The 19,062-nt window shown below is 46.9% G+C and overlaps 1 long non-coding RNA gene and 1 other non-coding gene across 3 annotated transcripts; one reads left to right on the top strand and one right to left on the bottom strand.

Moving 5' to 3' along the window:
• The first annotated feature begins 19 nt into the window (after positions 1–19).
• Positions 20–13,127, top strand: LOC102743930 (uncharacterized). Of its 2 annotated transcripts, XR_014141059.1 has the most exons (5): positions 31–223; positions 1,234–1,315; positions 9,428–10,655; positions 12,344–12,395; positions 12,961–13,127. It is a non-coding gene; the product is annotated as an uncharacterized LOC102743930 (transcript). The 2 variants fall into 2 exon arrangements; XR_014141058.1 differs by having other exon boundaries at positions 20–223; positions 9,428–12,395.
• A 4,535-nt stretch (positions 13,128–17,662) lies between these two features.
• On the bottom strand, positions 17,663–19,062 carry LOC145717686 (uncharacterized). The gene is made up of 2 exons (XR_014141077.1): positions 18,980–19,062; positions 17,663–18,934 (listed from the first exon to the last, which is right to left on the bottom strand). It is a non-coding gene; the product is annotated as an uncharacterized LOC145717686 (long non-coding RNA).

The raw sequence follows: 19,062 nt of genomic DNA, 5'->3' as shown, positions 1-19,062 counted from the left end.
TTGGTGGGATAGGGTACTGCTCCATCTCTGGCCTAAGCTGGCCCTTCAGCAAGTTCTGCAAGGAGGTAGGAAAGCAAGAGACTGAGTCCTGGAAGTGAGTCTTGACACACCTCTTCTCTGCAGGGAAATCGGTGTTCCTGGCAGGAGCCTTGCCTGCCGCTCTTGGAGGTGCTGGTGCTGGGGCCCTGCTGTCCCTAAGTCTGTGCCTCATCTTCTTGTGCATGTAAGTCTTTGTCCGGGGAGGTACAGGGAGTGCGGAGAGAGGTCACTCAATCCCAGAAATGCAGAGCGGAGTAGAGTAGATCCAGAGGGCATCTCTTTTGGGCGGTGGGGGGATAACAGCTGTGCTGAGATATACTTCCCATACATTTACAGTGTACAATTCAATGGCTTTTAGTGTATTCCGAGTTGTGCATCCATTATCACAATTATAGGACTTTTGCATCAGCCCCCAAATGAAAGAGAAACAAACCAAAGAAACCCTCCACTCCTTAATTTTCATCCTGTCCCCATCCTCCCCCAGCCCTAGGCAACCGCCAATCTATTTTCTGTCTCCCTACATTTGCCTATTCCGAACATTCTGTGTAAGCGGAATCATACAACACGCGGTCCTTTGTGACTGACCTCGTTCACTTAGCATGATGTTTTCAAGGTTCATGAGTGTTGTGGCATGTGTCAGTCCTTGACCCTTTTTTCTTCCAAAGATTTTTATTTATTTATTTGAGAGAGAGTGAGCACAAGTGGGGAGGAGAGGCAGAGGCAGAGGGAGAAGCAGGTTCCCCGCTGAGCAGGGAGCCCAAGTGGGGCTCGATCCCAGGACCCCGGGGTCATGACCTGAGCTGAAGGCAGACGCTTAACTGACTGAGCCACCCAGGCGCCCGATACTGCATCCTTTTTTTATTTCCATATACCATTCCATTGCATGGGTGGAGCACATTTTGTTTGTCATTCATCTACTGATAGACATTTGGGCTGTTTCTACTTTTTGGCTATCACAAATAACACTGCTATGACCACTCGGGCACAAGTTTTTAATGTGTTAGAGGGATCTTTAGTGATGGAGGTTTGGTCTGGCCAAACCTCTGCTCATCCAGGGGGATGGAGTGCTTACTTGCAGGTCAGGAAGGTCTGAGGTTACTTCCGGGGTCTGGATGCCCTTTCACCAGAGAACGGGCAGCCTGCCCATGGGTGCCTGAGCCATCCTGGCTGCAGTGTGTTCATTTCTCCCCTTAGAGTGAAAGCCTGCAGGAAGCAAGCATCCGGGAGTCAAGAGGGCCTGGGTAATGAAGATCCTGTCATGGGTACAGTTGCCTGGGTGAGTGATGCTGGCGTCCTCTCATGCAGTTGTGGGGCCCCGGGCTTGTCCTTTCAGAGTCCAGATGGAGCTCCTAGCATTTCCCCATCCCCTGCTCCACGCTGGTCACCTGGGTGGACACCTGGGAGTTGGCATCCCTTCTGTTCTTCGCCTTCATCTCCCAGACCCAGTGGCCCTCTGGTCACCTCTTGTCCCACCCCTGCTGATCACTCTTTGCTGGACATAGCCTGACAGAACCTCTCCCGAAATCTATTGCTTTCCAGCCATTTGGGAGTTTCAATTATGTTGTTTGCTCCCGTTGTTTAGAGAATTGAGTCACATTTCTTGGTCTGATATTTAAAGTACTTCTAGAAGTCTCCCCTGATGGCCACTCCAGCCCTGGTCTGGCTATGGTCCAGCCACACTGACCTTCTCATGGTCTCCATACACACCTGCTCCCCTATGACTTGAGGCCTTTGCATGTACAGTTCCTCCCACCTGGAATGCTCTCCTGTCTCGACTTCCACCAGACCACCTTGTGTGATCATACCATACTTCTAGCTCCAGTACCAGCATCTTCTGCTCTGGGAAACCTTTGCCATCTCCCTTCCTGCCAGTGTCCATGCTTCTCTCCCCTATGTGCCCAGAGCTCTGTGTCCATCCCTGTCTTGAGGGGCACCTCACACAACATCACCGCCTTTGCTTTATCTCCGCCCTCTCATATTTGTGATGTCTTTGAGGGCAGGGGGCTGCAATTGTCTCTCACTCTACCTGTATGCAACATGTCCCCTCTCCCCTATAAAATTACATCCATATTACCCTAAATGGTGTTATCCAAAATGCTTTATTTGTGACCAACCTCTTATCGCAGGAACAAGCATTGTTCATTAGTACTTACTCATTTTGTTCACAATATGATAAGCAACTGTGAGCCTACCATCCAACCTGAGACCTCAAACACTGACCCTAACTTCCATCTGCTCAGGTTGCTCTGTGACGCATCCCCAGTAACCATTGCTCTGAATCTTTTGTTGCTAGCATTATCCCATATACGTATGCCTGAAATAGATGCTGATTAGTTTAATTACTTCTGAACCTACAAAGGTTGGTCACATTCTGTGCACTCTTCTTGGACTTGCTTTTGTAGACCCAACACTGTAAGTTATGTCATGGAGATTCATCCATGTTGCATGAAGTTGCAGTTGTCTGTTTCATTTTATGATTTTGTCTATTGCCTAAGCTCCTGTTGCTGGACATTTGAGTTGTTCCAGATGTTCTTGTTCATATCTCATTGCATTCACTTGCAAGAGTTTTTCTTCAGCATTATGTAAGAATTTAATTACTAGGTCAGAGGGTGTGTGAATATTCCGATTTACAAGGTTTTCCAGAGCAAATGCATCCTTTTATACATCCATCTGTGCCTTTCGTATCCTGTTGATCTATAATCTCTGCAGCACTTGGTTTTCTGAAATTTTTTTGTCATCTCACTATCTCACTATGGTATTGATTTGCATTTCATTGGTTGCCAGTGACGATGAAAATCTCTCTGTCTTACTGGCATATGAACACCTCCTCTCTAAAATGCCCGGTCCCATCTGCAGCCCAATGCCGTATTGGGTGTTTGACTTTCCTATTGAATTTATTGAAGAGCTTTATATATTTTCATACTTTTTTCCCAGTTATATGCATTGTAAATATCTTCTCCCAGTGATTAACTTGTCTTCACTTTTTAAAGGTGACCTTGATGAACGTTAGTTCTTAATTGTAATATAACCATATTCACCAATCTCCTCTTCTCTGCTGAGTGACTTTTGGGTCTCATTTAAGAAAATCTTTCTTATCCTAAGATTAGAAGGATTTTCAAGTATAATTTCTTTTTTTTTTAAGATTTTATTTATTTGGGGTGCCTGGGTGGCTCAGTCGTTAAGCGTCTGCCTTCGGCTCAGGTCATGATCCCAGGGTCCTGGGATCGAGTCCCACATCGGGCTCCCTCCTCGAGGGGAAGCCTGCTTTTCCCTCTCCCACTCCCGCTGCTTGTGTTCCTGCTCTCGCTATCTCTGTCTGTCAAATAAATAAAATCTTTAAAAAAAAAAGATTTTATTTATTTATTTGAGAGGAAGAGAGTGAGAGAGAGCACAAGCAGGGGGAGTGGCAGGCAGAACGAGAGAGAGAAGCAGACTCCTTGCTGACTGGGGAGCCTGATGTGGGGCTCAATCCCAGGACCCTGAGATCATGACCTGAGCCGAAGGCAGACGCTTAAACCACTGAGCCACCCAGGTGCCCCTTTTCTTCATTTTTTTTTTTAATAGACTCCATGCCTAATATGGAGCTCAAAATCACAACCCTGAGATCAAGAGTCACATGTGCTACTGACTGAGCCATCTAGGTGCCCCCATCATACATCAAAATGTATTCTATTCCAGTGGTCAATTTAACTGTCCCTGAGTCAGAACTGTCCCTAGAGGCAAGGCAATAATTCGAGACCAAGTCCTGATATCTGATAGAGCAGGAGCACCTCCTTAATTTTCTTTAATAGCGTCTTGGCTATTCTTGGCCTTTTGCTGTTCTATATAAACATTAGAATCAGTTTGTCTAGGGGCGCCTGGGTGGCTCAGTCGTTAAGCGTCTGCCTTCGGCTCGGGTCATGATCCCAGGGTCCTGGGATCGAGCCCCGCATCGGGCTCCCTGCTCCGCAGGAAGCCTGCTTCTCCCTCTCCCACTCCCCCTGCTCGTGTTCCCTCTCTCGCTGTGTCTCTCTCTGTCAAATAAATAAATAAATAAAATCTTTAAAAAAAAAGAATCAGTTTGTCTAGTTCCAAAAAACACTCCTGTTGGTTTTTTACTGGAATTACATTGAACCTGTGTATCAACTCGGGAAGAATTTACTTATTTATAAATTCAAGTCTTCTTGTGCACAAGAACAGGTATCTATTAGTTAAAGTTTTTCCAAGAAAGATGTAGAATTCCTTCAGACAGGTCTTGCAAACCTTTTGTTATTTTACTTCCTTAATAACTAGTTTTGTTACTATTATAAATGCTATCTTTTTATTTATTGTTTTTAAAGATTTTATTTATTTGTTAGAGAGAGAGAGCACAAGCAAGGGGAGCTATAGGCAGAGGAGCCCGACGTGGGGCTCGATCCCAGGCCCCTAGGATCATGACCTGAGCCAAAGGCAGATGCTTAACCAACTGAGCCACCCAGGCATCCCTTAAATGCTATCTTTTTAAAGGTGCATTTTCTGATCACTCATCAATGATATGCAGGATGAAAACATTTGTTAAAAATTTATGAAGAGTTGGGGTGCCTGGATGGCTCAGTTTGTTGAGCGGCCGGCTCTTGATTTTGGATCAGGTCATGATCTCAGGGTGGTGAGATTGAGCCCTGCACCAAGCTCTGTGCTCAGTGTGAGTCTGCTCATAACTCTCTCTCTCTCTCCCCTTACCCGCCCCCACCCCGTGCACACATGCACACACACTCACTCTCTCTCAAATAAATAAATAAATCTTTAAAAAAAATTATGAAAGGTTGGGACACCTGGCTGGATCAGTGGGAGGAGTATGCAACTTTTGATCTCAGGGTCATGGGTTCAAGCCCCATGCTGGGTGTAGAGATTACTAAAAATAATAATAAACTTAAAAAAATTTATAAAGTGTTTTAGAATTTAAAAAAATTACAAATTGGTCTTAGGTGTCATTTAGATTCCTGTTGGTTTGGTAGCTGGAGCATTCTTAGATCTACTCATAAGCCTCCTGCACCATGCTTTTACAGAGAGATACCGTCTGAAAATTTTGTGATATTCTTGTTTTTAACTGTCATGGCTAGCTGAATCAAAGCAGCTGAATTTGATGCAAATATAATGTCATTTTGTTCAAGAATCAACTCATCCTTTTGGACTTCAGATACTGCACAAGAAATCTGGCCTCATGCATCCTCTGCAGATGTATTTTTCTTCTAAGAGATTTCGTATTTCAATAAATAACTCACTCTCCTGAATCAGTGATGGGGAAATGAGCACATTCAGACTCCATTCTTTGGTCACAGAGGTCTCTGTCACATGGAGTGTTGGTAGTAGGTGGCAAAAGATTGAACAGTAGCCAGTTCCTTAATTTGTCCAAACAGCTTCTCCTTCTACTTTCTACTTTGGTGGGACTGAACACCCCTGCAGAGTTTTTCTGGGGCTCCACTATAAATGTTCATCTCTTCACAGTGACACCCAGCTCTTTGGGGTGCTGGTCTGGATGCTGAGGATTGTCTTCATTCTCTCAGTAGATGCAACAATGTGTGAAAAGCAATTACGTATTTATTGATCTTATATTCTTCCAGCTTGCTAAGCTCTCGTGTTAGTTATTTTTTAATATTTTATTTTTAAGTAATCTCTACACCCAACGTGGGGCTCAAACTTACCCTGAAATCAAGAGTCGCATGCTCCACTGACTGAGCCAGCCAGGTGCCCCTAAGCTCCCTTGTTAGTTCTAATAATTTGTATATAGACATTGAAGTCTTTTAACAGTTTTTTTTTCATTTTTTAAAAATTAACATATAATGTATTACTGGTTTCATAGGTACAGGTCTGTGATTCAACAGTCTTATATAATACCCAGTGCTCATTACATATCATGCCCTCCTTAATGTCCATCAGCCAGTTACCCCATCCCCATCCACCTCCCCTCCAGCAACCCTCAGTTTGTTTCCTATGGTTAAGAGTCTCTTATGGTTTGTCTCCCTCTCTGATTTCTTCTTGTTTTATTTTTTCCTCTCTTCCCTATGAATCTCTGTTTTGTTTCTTAAATTCCACATATCAGCAAGATCATATGATAATTGTCTTTCTCTGATTGACTTATATCGCTTAGCGTAACACCCTCTAGTTCCAGGGTGCCTGGGTGGCTCAGTTGGCTGGGCGACTGCCTTCGCCTCAGGTCATGATCCTGGAGTCCCGGGATTGAGTCCTTCATTGAGCTCCCTGCTCAGTGGGGAGTCTGCTTCTCCCTCTGACCCTTCCCCCTCTCATGCTCTCTCTCTCATTCTCTCTCTCTCAAATAAAATAAATAAAATCTTAAAAAAAAAAACCACCCTCTAGTTCCAGCCACGTTGTTGCAAATAGCAAGATTTCACTTTTTGATGGCTGAATAATATTCCATTGTATATAGATACCACATCTTTATCCATTCATCTGTCGATGGACATCTGGGCTCTTTCCATAGTTGGGCTATTGTGGACATTGCTGCTATAAACATTGGGGTGCACATGCCCCTTCGGATCACTACATTTGTATCTTTGGGGTAAATACCCAGTAGTGCAATTGCTGGGTCATAGGGTAGCTCTGTTTTCAACTTTTTGAGGAACCTCCATACTGTTTTCCAGAGTGGCTGCACCAGCTTGCATTCCCACCAACAGTGTAAGAGGGTTCCCCTTTCTTTGCGTCCTCACCAACATCTGTCATTTCCTGAGTGGTTAATTTTAGCCATTCTGATTGGTGTGAGGTGGTATCTCATTGTGGTTTTGCTTTATATTTCCCTGATGCCGAGTGATGTGGAGCATTTTTTCATGTGTCTGTTGGCCATTTTAACAGTTTTTTGTTTGTTTGTTTGTTTAAAAAATATCACAGGGGCGCCTTTTGGCTCAGTCGGAAGAGCATGTGACTCTTGATCTCAGGGTTGTGAGTTTGATCCCCACATTGGGTGTGGAGCCCATTTAAAAAATTTTTTTTTTAAGTATCCCAGTTTGGGGCACCTGGCTGGCTCAGTTGGTGGAGCATGCTACTCTTGATCTCCAGGTTGTGAGTCCATGTATTTTAGAAATGCTGTATCCTCTCAGTGAATTGAACATTTGATCACACATAGTGATCCTCTCTATTGCTATTGATACTTTTTGTTTTAAAGTCTATTTGGTTGGATCTTAATATAGATACCCCAATTTGTCATTGGCTAGTAAGATGTCTGATATTTTTACATCCTCTGTTCCTCCAACAACATTTTATTTATACTTCAGAAGTGATTTTTGTAAACAGCATATAACCAGGTTTTTTTTTTTAAAGAATTTTTTATTTTATATATTTTAAGCAGGCTCCGCACCCAACATGGGGCTTGAACTCACAACCCTGGCATTAAGAGTCTCCTGACTGAGCTGGCCAGGTTTTTACAAAACCAATTTGACGTCCTCTATTTGTGTTTTCTGTGGTTGTTAATACATGCGGATTTTGTTCTCCTATTTTAACTTTTCCTTTCACTTGGTTCCATTTTTTTCAGTATTTCATTTTCTCCTTTCTTAAAAAATTAATATCTCTCTTACACCCAACAAAAAAACTTCAGTGTACTTTTATGTATCTCTTGTTCTTCTTTCCCTCCACTTTCCACAATGTTGGTGCTTTTTCTAGATCTTCATTTCTCGTTCTGGGTTATTATGAACATACTTAACATTTTTCTATATGGTCTTTTGTTTAATACACAGCCACACATTTTACTGGGGTATTTTGTCACCTTTGTACCCCAGATTTATTGCAGCATTTTCAGGTTTTGTTACTTTTATTTGGATTCTTCTTCCCAATGTGTTTTCAATTTGGATTTTCTTGTATTAAGACTTCTGAGGACTTGTGTGTTTGAAATTCTTTTTTAATGTTCCTACATTTGAATTTCACTTGGCAGGATATAAATTCTAGGATCGGGCACATGGGTGGCTCAGTTGTTAAGCGTCTGCCTTCGGCTCAGGTCATGATCCCAGGGTCCTGGGATCGAGTCCCGCATCGGGCTCCCTGCTCCGCGGGAAGTCTGCTTCTCCCTCTCCCACTCCCCCTGCTTGTGTCCCCTCTCTCGCTGTGTCTCTCTCTGTCAAATAAATAAATAAATAAAATCTTAAAAAAAAATTCTAGGATCAAAGTGATTTTCCTTCAATGCTTTATTATTTTATCTTATTTTTCTTTTAAGTAATCTTTACACCCAACTTGGGACTCAAACTCGCAACCCCAAGATTAAGAGTCACACGCTCTACCCACTGAGCCAGCCAGGCACCCCCTTCCTTCAATGCTTTAAACACTGTACCCTATTGTTTCTTGTACCCAGTGTTGCTGTTAAGAAATGTTATGTCTGGGGACGCCTCAGTGGCTCAGGTGATTAAGTGTCTGACTCTTGATCTCAGGATCATGAGATTGTGAGATCGAGCCCCATGTCGGGCTCTGTGCTCACTGGGGAGTCTGCTTGAGATTCTCTCTCTCCCTCTCCCTCTGCCTCTCCCCCTACTTATGCATGCCAGCTCTCTCTCTCTCTCTCTCTCTCTCTCGCAAAAAAAAAAAAAAGAAAAGAAAAGAAAAAAATCTATGTCTGTATGAATCTTGCACATTTGTAAGTGATCCACTCATTGTCCCTGGAAACTTTTACATTTTTCTCTTTCGTTTTGATATTCTTAAGATTTACTATGCTGTATTGGGTATGTGGTTTCCCTGGTCTTTTTTCTTGCATTTGTGGGGCCCTTTTCAGCTGAGGTGGTTTATCTTTCTTCAATTCTGGGAATTTTATCTTTATTTTTGTTCAAGTATTTCTGCCTCTTTTTATTTCCAATAACACAGCAGGCCTGAGTTTTGTTCCTGGCTCTGCTGGTGACTAGAGGAGTGACTTGGGCAAGTTACTTCACCTTCCCCCACCTCAGTCTCCCTAATCTGTAAAATGGGGAGAATAAGTATCATTCACACTGGTTTTTTGTGAGGATTAAACGTGATTAGTAAGCCTTCAATATGGCCAAACAGTCATAGCATTACAGAATTTTATTTTATTATTATTATTATTTTTGCATTACAGAATTTTATTTTTTTTTTTAAAGATTTATTTATTTGAGAGAGAGAGACCACGAGTGGGGTGAGGGGCAGAGGGAGAAGTAGGATCTCCCCTGAGCAAGAAGCCTGATGTGGGGCTCAATCCCGGGACCCTGGAATCATGACCTGAGCCGAAGGCAGGTGCTTAACTGACTGAGCCACCCAGGCGTCCCAACATTACAGAATTTTAAATGGATGCGTGAATAATTGAATTCGTAGGAAGTATGTATGAATAGGAAGATGAATGAATAAATGCCCATTAGCCCAACTTCCCTTGGGGACCACACCTGCCTTATTCCTTCTCTGACTCCCTTGTTTCTTCTTTACTCAGGATTCCAGGCGAAAGCCCTGGCCAGACAGCCCCCCAGCCCAAGCGACCCCTGTCAGGAATGCCCCTCCCTCGGGGGACGAACAGGAGCTCCATTATGCCTCCTTCAGCTTTCATGAGATGAAGTCGAGGGAACCTGAGGATAAGGAGGCCACCAGCACCAGCGAGTACTCAGACATCAAGACAAGCGAATGAGGATGGCTTAGAGCCCAGTGCTGGCCTGAGGAGTCGTGGCCCCTGGGGGAGAGGAGAAGTCCGGCACTAATTGGTGAAGCATGTGGAGCCCTGTGGCAATACAAACAGGAAGGACTTGCCGAGTGTCCCCAGGTAGAGCTGACTTGGGCTCCAACGTAGGCTGTCAAGCAAGTCACTTCATCGCTCTGTGCCTCAGTTTCCCGTTCTGTAATCAGAGATCATGCACCCTGCCTCAGAGGTGGCTGTGGCCATTAAAGAAATTAACATTCAGAAATCAACCAACAAATGTCCTGTCTCACTGTGCTCAGTACCTACTGCTCTCTGAGGCTGGGGGTGACCAGGCCCAGAGCACAGGGTAGCAACCTGCGGGCGTCATTCTCCTTCCCAGAGCTCTTCAAAGCCTCCCCAGGGAAAGACCAGCGCCTCGGCCTGGCGTTTGTTTCATGATACAGCATCTTATCATCTCCGTGGAGTCTTCTCCTCATCCCACTTGTACCTGTCAGTTCTTCCAGCACATTCCTTACCCTCCTGACCGTCAGTCCCTTCCCTGTCTCGTGGATGGGCCCCACAGGGATCTGTCCAACAGCCAGAGAGCTAACCCCGGGTCTCCTGCACAGACCCCTTCAAGGCTCCCTAGCCTTAGACAATACATCACAAGCATCAGCTGCCCCTGGCTTTTAAAGTCCATTACGGCCCCCCTGTAGCTACTGTTGGAAAAGAAACAATGGGCCCAAGATGGGGGCACTTGCCCCCACAACAGCAAACCAAGACTAAAGGCAGTTTCAACCTCTCCCAGAAATGTGACCTTTATTTTTAATTTATTTGACAGAGAGAGACACAGCAAGAGAGGGAACACAAGCAGGGGGGTGGGAGAGGGAGAAGCAGGCTTCCCGCGGAGCAGGGAGCCCGACGCGGGGCTCGATCCCAGGACCCCGGGGACCATGACCTGAGCCGAAGGCAGACGCTCAACGACCGAGCCACCCAGGCGCCCCAGAGGATCTGAAATTTCCCGATCACTGCTGAGGTCACCTGCAGGGTAAGATCTTCCCCCGAAAAGATGGCCCAATCTGAAAAAATCCTTTCTTTTGATAACAACTCCCTTGCCCCACCCTCCTGCCTATAAAAACTTCCCACTACGCCCAACCTGTCTCTTTACCGGAAGTCAGGAGTCATTGAATAAAGCCAGTTACATCCTCAGATTTACTCAGTGGAATTTTTGGTCTTTAGCACCACTCATCTGCACTTCTCTCCGCTTTCTTCCTTACAACCTCCATGTTATTCTAACCCACGGCTGTGCAATTTGAGATCCCTCCCTTGGAGGCTCTGCCTCTGCTTCCCCTGGCGGACACTGGCTGGGCCTTCACACCTGGAGTCCTTGCACACACCCCGGCTGAGAGCCTGGGCGGAAGAAAGAGCTTATCCTCTCCCCTCCTCTAAAGTTGGACTAATTTATTTATTTATTTTTCTCAAGAAAGCACTAAAACGAAAACAGCCGAAACTTCCCTAGCAGCCCTGCAGTACCAGTGCCCAATGAACTTTTCTGATTGTAAGCGCCTGACATTAGGCTTTTAATTGAGGTACAAAATGGAAATTTTTCTAGAAGGAGGTGGGGCAAGAAAGTTATTAGCAAGAGAAAAGGATCAGTCCAAGCTAGGCTGCTTTCCCTTCTGTGGGGAGGTGAAGGTAAGGGGTCTTTTCCTGCAGATGATCTCCTCTTCCTTTGGGGGATGGGGGGGCCCTTGTGGCAGACTCATTGGCACTGATCAATAAATTCCTGACGGACCGGTTAGGACTACATTTCTGGTGGAATGACAGAGGATGTCAACCACCTCCACTTTGACCTCAGTCTGTACTTTTTTTTTTTTTTAAGTAGGCTCCATGCCCAGCGTGGAGCCTAACATGGGGCATGAACTCACCACCCTGAGATCAAAACCTGAGCTGAGATCAAGAACTGGACCCTTCATGACTGAGCCACCCAGGCATCCCCTCAGTCTGTACTTTCTAATCGATTAAGATCTTCATTCCACCTTATCTCTTAACTCAGGCAAAAGACCTTGGAGGGTGGGGGGGATCATCCCGTGATGGAAAGTGAAACTACCCCCTTAAGCAATAAAAACTGCCCTGAGCCAGCGAGACCCAGCATGACTGACCCCAAGACAATGATCGACTTGGCCTTTACTGCCTAGCAGCACGTTCCCACTGCCCTTTGTCCAACATCTTCTTTTCTTCCTTTTTTAGAGAAAGAGCAGAAGTGTGTGCGCAGGGTGGGGGTGGGGAGGGAGGGGCAGAGAAAGACAATCTCAAGCAGACTCTGTGCTGAGTGCGGAGCCCGGTGCACCATTCGATCTGATGACCCTGAGATCGTGACCTGAGCCGAAATCAAGAGTCAGACCCTGAACTGACTGAGCCACCCAGGCGCCCCCACATTTTGCTCCTATAAACCTAGGAAGATTTTTCAGCTCTCTGAAGACAGTCTTGGCAACACTAGTCCGTGGTCGTCCCGGTGTTGGCCTTCCTGGAGTAAATTCCTGTCTTGTCTCTGTTTGGGATGCCTGGAACCAGCTGCTCCTGCACCTCTGAGCCCTGGTTATAGGAGAGTAAAACTGCAGTTAGATTATGCATTAAGTCCCGGTTTGTGGATTTGGCCTAAATGATGCTATTTTGTGCCTGTGGGTTTTTTTTTTTAATTCCAGTATAATTAACATACAATTTTATTAATTTCAGCTGTACAGTATAGTGATTCAACAATTCTCTACATTACTCAGTGCTCATCATGGTAAGTGTACTCTTAATCACCTTCACTCCCTAGTTAAGAGTCTGTTTTTTGGTTTGTCTCTTTTTTCTTTGTTAATTTGTCTTGTTTCTCAAATTTCACATATAAGTGAAGTCATATGGCATTTGTCTTTCTCTGACTTATTTCACTTAGCATTATATCCTCTAGCTCCATCCATGTTGTTGCAAATGGCAAGATTTCATTCTTGTTTATGGCTAATACTCCATTGTATACATATACCACATCTTCTTTATCCATTCATATACCAATGGACACATGGGCTGCTTCCATAATTTGGCTATTGTAAATAATGGTGTAAATATAGGGGTGCATATATCTTGGAATTAGTGTTTTTGTATTCTTTGGGTAAATACTCAGTAGTGCAATTACTGGATACTAGGGTAGTTCTATTTTTAACTTTTTGAGGAACCTCCATACTGTTTTGCAGAGTGGCTTTATGAGTTTGCATTCCCACCTGCAGTGCATGAGGGTTCCTTTTTCTCCACAGCCTCTCCAATGCTTGTTTCTTGTTTTTGGTTTTGTTTTGTTTTAGTTTATTTTGTTTCAGGGGTGCTTGGATGTCTCAGTCGATGAAGCATCTGCCTTTGGCTCAGGTTGTGATCCCTGGGTCCTGGGATCGAGCCCCACGTTGGGCTCCCTGCTCATCGGGGAGCCTGCTTCTCCCTCTCCTCCCCGCTCGTGCTCTCTGTCGCTATCTCTCAAACAAATAAAATCTTTGGGGGAAAAAGCTTATTTTGTTTTAGCCATCTCTACACCCAACATGGGGCTTGAACTCAGGACCTTGGGGATCAAAAGTAGCATGTTCTTCTGACTGAGCCAGCCAGGTGTCCCGGAGTTTTGTTTTTTATTTTTAAACAAATTTCTGCACATTCTACCCCCTCATGCTCAACTTCTTCCCCAGTCCCCTGCTTCTCCATAGCTGGCCTCACATTCTCAAAAACTACCCTCTCTGTAGGTCACACTGAGATCTTCTTAGTGGTGGCCTGACAAGCTTGGTAGCTTCCCTAAGATAGAAGTTCACTGGGGAACTTCATCTTCTAGGGACATTCTGGTGGCAAATGCTAAGTGAAATGCACTCTGTCACTACTAGTGAGCATGTTACATGTCCATTAGCAGCAGAGTCTCCTGACTGGTGGGAAGATGGCATAGGGGCTGGTCCTTGGAGACATGATCTTGATCCCTTTAGACTCTCCCTATGGAGGTCTCTCCTGCTGTCTGCAACCACCACCAGTCCCGGACTATCGTCTGATGGTTCTCTATCCCTTATAAATAAAACACCTCCCCAGTGTGCATCATCTGCTTTTCTGGGACCAGAGTGCAGTGGATTCAGGAATCACTCTCTATGGCATCAAGCATGTGTGGGTCACAATCCCAGCTTCCAAATGTGCATCAATGATGTGAGACCCTGTGAAGGTTGCGTACCACATTGAGTCTCAGTTTCCCACTCTGCCAAATGAGAATTGTTAGCTAGTCCTCTCTAGGGGTGGTTGTGAGGGTTCATTGGGTCAAGGTGTATAAAGGCACGGTCCTGAGTCTGGCACAGGAGGAGCTCCAATGAACGTCCACCTCTTTCCTATCCTCCACTCAAGGGGAGATCCAGGTACAGACTTGCTACTTAAAGAGTGATCTAGGGCGCCTGGGTGGCTCAGTCGGTTAAGCATCTGCCTTTGGCTCAGGTCATGATCTTCGGGTCCTCGGATTACGTCCCACGTCGTCGGGCTCCCTGCTCAGCGGGGAGTCTGCTCCTCCTGCCTGCCGCTCCCCATCACGTGTGCGCGCTCTAATATAAATAAACAAAATCTTAAAAAAAAAAAAAAAAGTGTGGGCCAAGGGCCAGCAGCATGAGCATAATCTGAAACCTCAGAGAAGACCTTATTCCTCCCTGTCCTTTCGCCAGGCTGGCTCCACAAGGTCAAAAGAATGTTAAGGCAACAAAAGGGCTGAGGGGAAAAGCACAGAGATGAGCCCAGCCCACTCCCACCCCTTCTTCTGCATCCTCCTTCCCAGGAGGGACCCAGCCTTTCTGAAACCGCTCCGACTTAGATGCCCTGGTGGCCTAGGGCTCGGGACCTCGTGCCTGTGGATTGGGGTCCTTAGCAGAACTGGGGTTTCCGGAACTCACCCAGCTATGCTCCAGAACCACGGACAGCGCCAACCCTTGGGCTGGGAGGTCCCCAGGTCTGGAATGATGGGTGGAGCGCCCCCTGGAGGCAGATCCCTGACCTGCCTCAGATGCAGAGGGAGGAGGGCCGGCGAATGGGACTGGCGTGATCCTCTGTCCTAGGGGACAGAGGTACTGGCCAGAGGACGTCCAAGCTTCTCTTTAATCTCCCTCTGAAAACTTCTTCATCCTGGGAGCTTATTAACTTCAAAGACACAATGCATTTCTCACACAACACGGGGTGACTTGCCCCCCAGAGCTGATTCTGCCTTCACCCCCTCCAGAAAACCTTGTGTGTCCCATTCCTCCTCTTCCTCCCCTCACTTTCCAGTGTGTTGATATTTGCTTGTGCCTTTTTTTTTCTCTAAAGATTCTATTTATTTGTCAGCACAAGCAGGGGGAGCTGCAGGCAGAGGCAGAGGGAGAAGCAGGCTCCTCCCTGAGCAGGGAGCCCAAAGCAGGACTTGATCCCAGGACCCTGGGATCATGACCTGAGCCGAAGGCAGACGCTTAATGACTGAGCCACCCAGGTGTACCTGCTCTGCTTTTATCCCTTCCTTGTGCTGCTAAGGAACTCGATGACAGCACGTGATTTGTGATCCTGCTCTGTGCCTGGTGCTATGGTGAGCTTTGATTCAGCTCCGTTGAAGGAATGAAGCATCAGAAGTCCGGTTGAGGTGTTATATTGGGAGCCGGTGGGTCACAGAGATAATTCTAAGTTTTCCTTCATTGTATATGAAAGGTAAATATTCAGATGAGGGGAAGGACTCAGGCCTCAAGGTCAGGGGAAACGGCCTCATGGAGCTAACGGAACCGTTGAGACATTAGGACTCATTCTGAAGATGAGGGACTTGCCAGGGCCCGGGGAAACCTGAGAATGAGCCACATACAGGTCCTGAGTTCAAATTGACACCAGAAACCTGCAAACATCACAGCCAAGTCTGGGGCAAGAGCCAGGGCCCCAGCTCTTAGTTCTAGTGGTGGGCGGGCCCTAGGGATCCCCGCAGATGAGTCCGGGTTCAGCCTTGCTTTCTGGAGGCTTCGTGTCTGACCAGGTCTGGGCTAAGAGCCAGAATGGAGAGAAGATTCAGTTTCAGGTAAGTCCTGGCCCCCAGGCGCTCCTGCTCCAAGAGGGTGGTCCAAGAATTCTGAGTGGATGGGGACCCCCCCCCTCCATCCATATTCTGAGGGGGTAGAAATGCACTTGGGATGAGACAACATGAGTGGGCATGAGACAACATGGGAAGGGAGGGGCCCCCGTGACAGGTTACGCCAGTTCTGCAGTGAGAAGAGCTCAGCCTCCACCTCCCTGGTCATCACTGGGGAGAAGGGTTCCGGAGGGGGCAGGCTGGGAAGAGAGAGCATCATCCCTCCGCAGCTCACCTGAAGCACAGGTGTAGCAGGGGGAGGGACATGACAGAGTTTGCAGAGAATGTCCAGCTGCCAACATGGGAGCCCAAAGGGGGAGCTCCCAGGTAGTTCTCTGAACAGCTGTTGCCTCTGTGGGCCCATGGCCAGGTGGATGGTGGTGGGCTTGAGCCTGGTGTTGGTCATCAGGGAAGACAACCTGCATGGGGAGCGAGACAGTGAAGCGCCCCACACGTTCTGTACAGTTTTATACTTGTTTGCATCGGGAGGGTAAGTCTTGTATTGGTTATTCAATCCTGCCTGGTGCTTTTTAAAATGTATTCCAACTCAACAACGACACTTTCCATTTTAGTGTCTATTTTCTTGAGCACGGTGACAATGGTTCAAGTCCATGCCTGAAATTCCTGCATCGGGATCACCTGTGATCGTGTTTGTGCTGTTTTTATCTCCGTACGCCATCATTTTGTCCTGTCCCCTGGCAGATTTTTAAATTGAAGGTCAGGTATTTTGTATGAAAAATTGTAGGGATTTTCTGAGGCTCGGGTGGAAATTTTGCCCCCCTGGATACTAGAAATCTCTAGAACAGCACTGCACAAAGGAAGGTTCTGTGATGATGGGAAGAGTGCATCTGCACGGTTTGGTATGGCAGCCACCGGCCATGTGTGGCCATAGAGACTTGACATGTGTTTAGTGTGACCGAGGAACTGAGTTTTGAATTAAAGTTTTTTAAAGATTTGTTTATTTTGGAGAGAGAGAGAGAGAGACCCTCCCCCGGCCCACATAAGCGGGGAGAGGGTCAGAGGGAGAGAAACCCCCCGCTGAGCACGGAGCCCTACACTGGGCTCCATCCCAAGACCCTGAGATCATGACCTGAGTTGAAACCGAGAGTCAGATGCTTAACTGACTGAGGCACCCCTAAATTTAATTTTAATCAACGTAAGTGTAAACAGGCTCAGTGGCCAGGGCTACCCTAACTTTTGCTTTCTGACAAGCAGACAGAGTAGGGATCTTCACCTGGTCTGGGATTGAGTGTGTTTGAAGCTAGGTTCTGGTGTTTTTGTGGGTGGGTCTACTTCCAGGTGACCCTTACTTCTAATTTGTGACCTTACTTGGGTCCTAACAGGTGCTTACTGGGCCTCTATTTTGTACGAGACCCTGAACATCAAACTTTCTTTACCCGGTTCCATGAAACTGTCCAGGGGAAAATATGAACACAGTGTCTGGATGACCTCAGTGCTCTTCCAGTCACCCCAGATTCTGGCCCCTCGAGTCCCTGCCTGCCTAGTCCTGGACTCCAGTCCTATGACACTGTTGAAAGCTCTGCTCAGATCCCCAACTTCTTAGCCTATGCTTTCTGCCTGTCCCTCAGCTTTCTGGCCCCTGCAGCAGAATAAGCCTCTTCAGTGGGATCCTGACTGCCTTGGTAGCTTTTTGATGTCTTCAAATAGCTTGCTTTGTTATAGATCTATTTTTTCTTTTCCAGTTGATCTCAGTGGCAGTGTTGTTCTGACACGAGATTCTCTGTCATAGCTAGAAACCTCCCTTGCTTTATTTCGGTCTCTGTTCAAGTCACCTTCTCAAAAAGGCCCTGGCCTCCCAAACTGAAATAGCACCCTTTCCCCTTAAGCTGCTTTGTTATTCATAGCATGCATCATCAGACGTCACATTTCACCCTAATTTGTCTATTGCCCCTCTCCCACAATACTGTAAACTTCATGAGTGAGACGGATTTTTTTAAAGTTTATTTATTTTTGGTAATCTCTACACCCAATGTGGGGCTCGAACTCACAACCCCAAGATCAAGAAGAGTTGCATGCTCCACCGACCGAGCCAGTCAGGCGCCCTGAGTGAGAGGTTTTTGTCTTTTTTCTTTTTTTTCAACAATGTTTAGAAATGCCCCTGCACACATTAGGGATTCAGCACATATTGAATAAATGATGTTGGTTATCTGGTGGGGTGGGAGATCTCCCCTCAAACCTCAGTCCAGTTAGGGAGAACAAGAACCAGAGTGTGGATGGCCACACATGAGGGCAGGACCTGGGGGCTGGGACTTGGGAAGAATCCTATGTCCCCGGCTGGGCAGGTGAGAAGAGTCAGGAAGGTTTCTAGAAATACCCGGGAGGATTTGAGAAGGAAGATGGCAAAGGGAGGGCATTCCTGACAAGGGACCAGGCCAGCAAAACTTGGAGGGGGGACTGAGAATGCCAAGTCTCTCCCCAGGGGTCAAGCTGGAAGCTTTTCTGGGCCTCACACCCTCCTGGAAGCGCAGGGTAGCAAATCTGAAACCCAGAGCCCCCTGGTGGCCACAATGTAATATGACCCACAAAGTTGGCTACCATATACTGAGCACCCTATCAAATCCTCACAACAGCGCTTTGATGGGGGCTGGAGGGGTGTAATTCCATTTCAGAGGAGGAAACCGAAGACCAGAGAGGTTAAGTCACTGACCCAGGCTCACCCAGCTCTGCCTCCATAATCTGAGGTCTGGGGAGCCCACCCAGCTGCTCCTCACCCATCACACAGAGACACTAGGAGAGATTTCGGGGGTGGGGGTGGGGAGCAAATCCACCGTCTTGAAGAGCTCCAGGTGCAGATCTGGGTGGGAGCCCCCAATTCTGTCCATCTCCAGCTAGGTGCCCTCAGGCCAATGAGCTCGTGTGTGGTTTGGATGAAATGAGACCTTGTGGCGTCTGCAATACGCACAGCACTCAAAGGTAAGCATCATGGTTACTGTAAATGACCAGAGCCCACCAAGTCAAGTGGTTTTGCTAATTTCGCTACAGCCAATCATGACACACAGTAGGTGCTCAAGAAGGCTTGGACTATCCTGAGCATGCCCAGAACTGGGCAGAGTACAAGTAAGCAGCCCCCTAATTGCCACTGCTTGGGAATGGGAAGTTGTTCAGTTCTCTTTTAGATCCAAGAGTCCGCGTCCCAACCCCTCTTCCCTCAGACCCAGGACTCCCGGCCCCCAGCCCCTCCTCCCTCAGACCTCGGAGTCCTGGCCCACAGCCCCCCAGGCCCTCCTCCCTCAGACCCAGGAGTCCCGGCCTCAGCTTCTGCGGGGTCACCGGTAACCGGTCCCGTCCGTCCCCCTCCCAACCTCACACCGAAGCCCGG

The sequence above is a fragment of the Leptonychotes weddellii genome, chromosome 16 (assembly GCF_054177405.1).
Source record: "Leptonychotes weddellii isolate Sample4059 chromosome 16, ASM5417740v2, whole genome shotgun sequence".
Lineage (NCBI taxonomy): Eukaryota > Metazoa > Chordata > Mammalia > Carnivora > Phocidae > Leptonychotes > Leptonychotes weddellii.
Note: the sequence above shows the minus strand (reverse complement) of the source record. Positions and strands in the feature narration are given on the sequence as shown.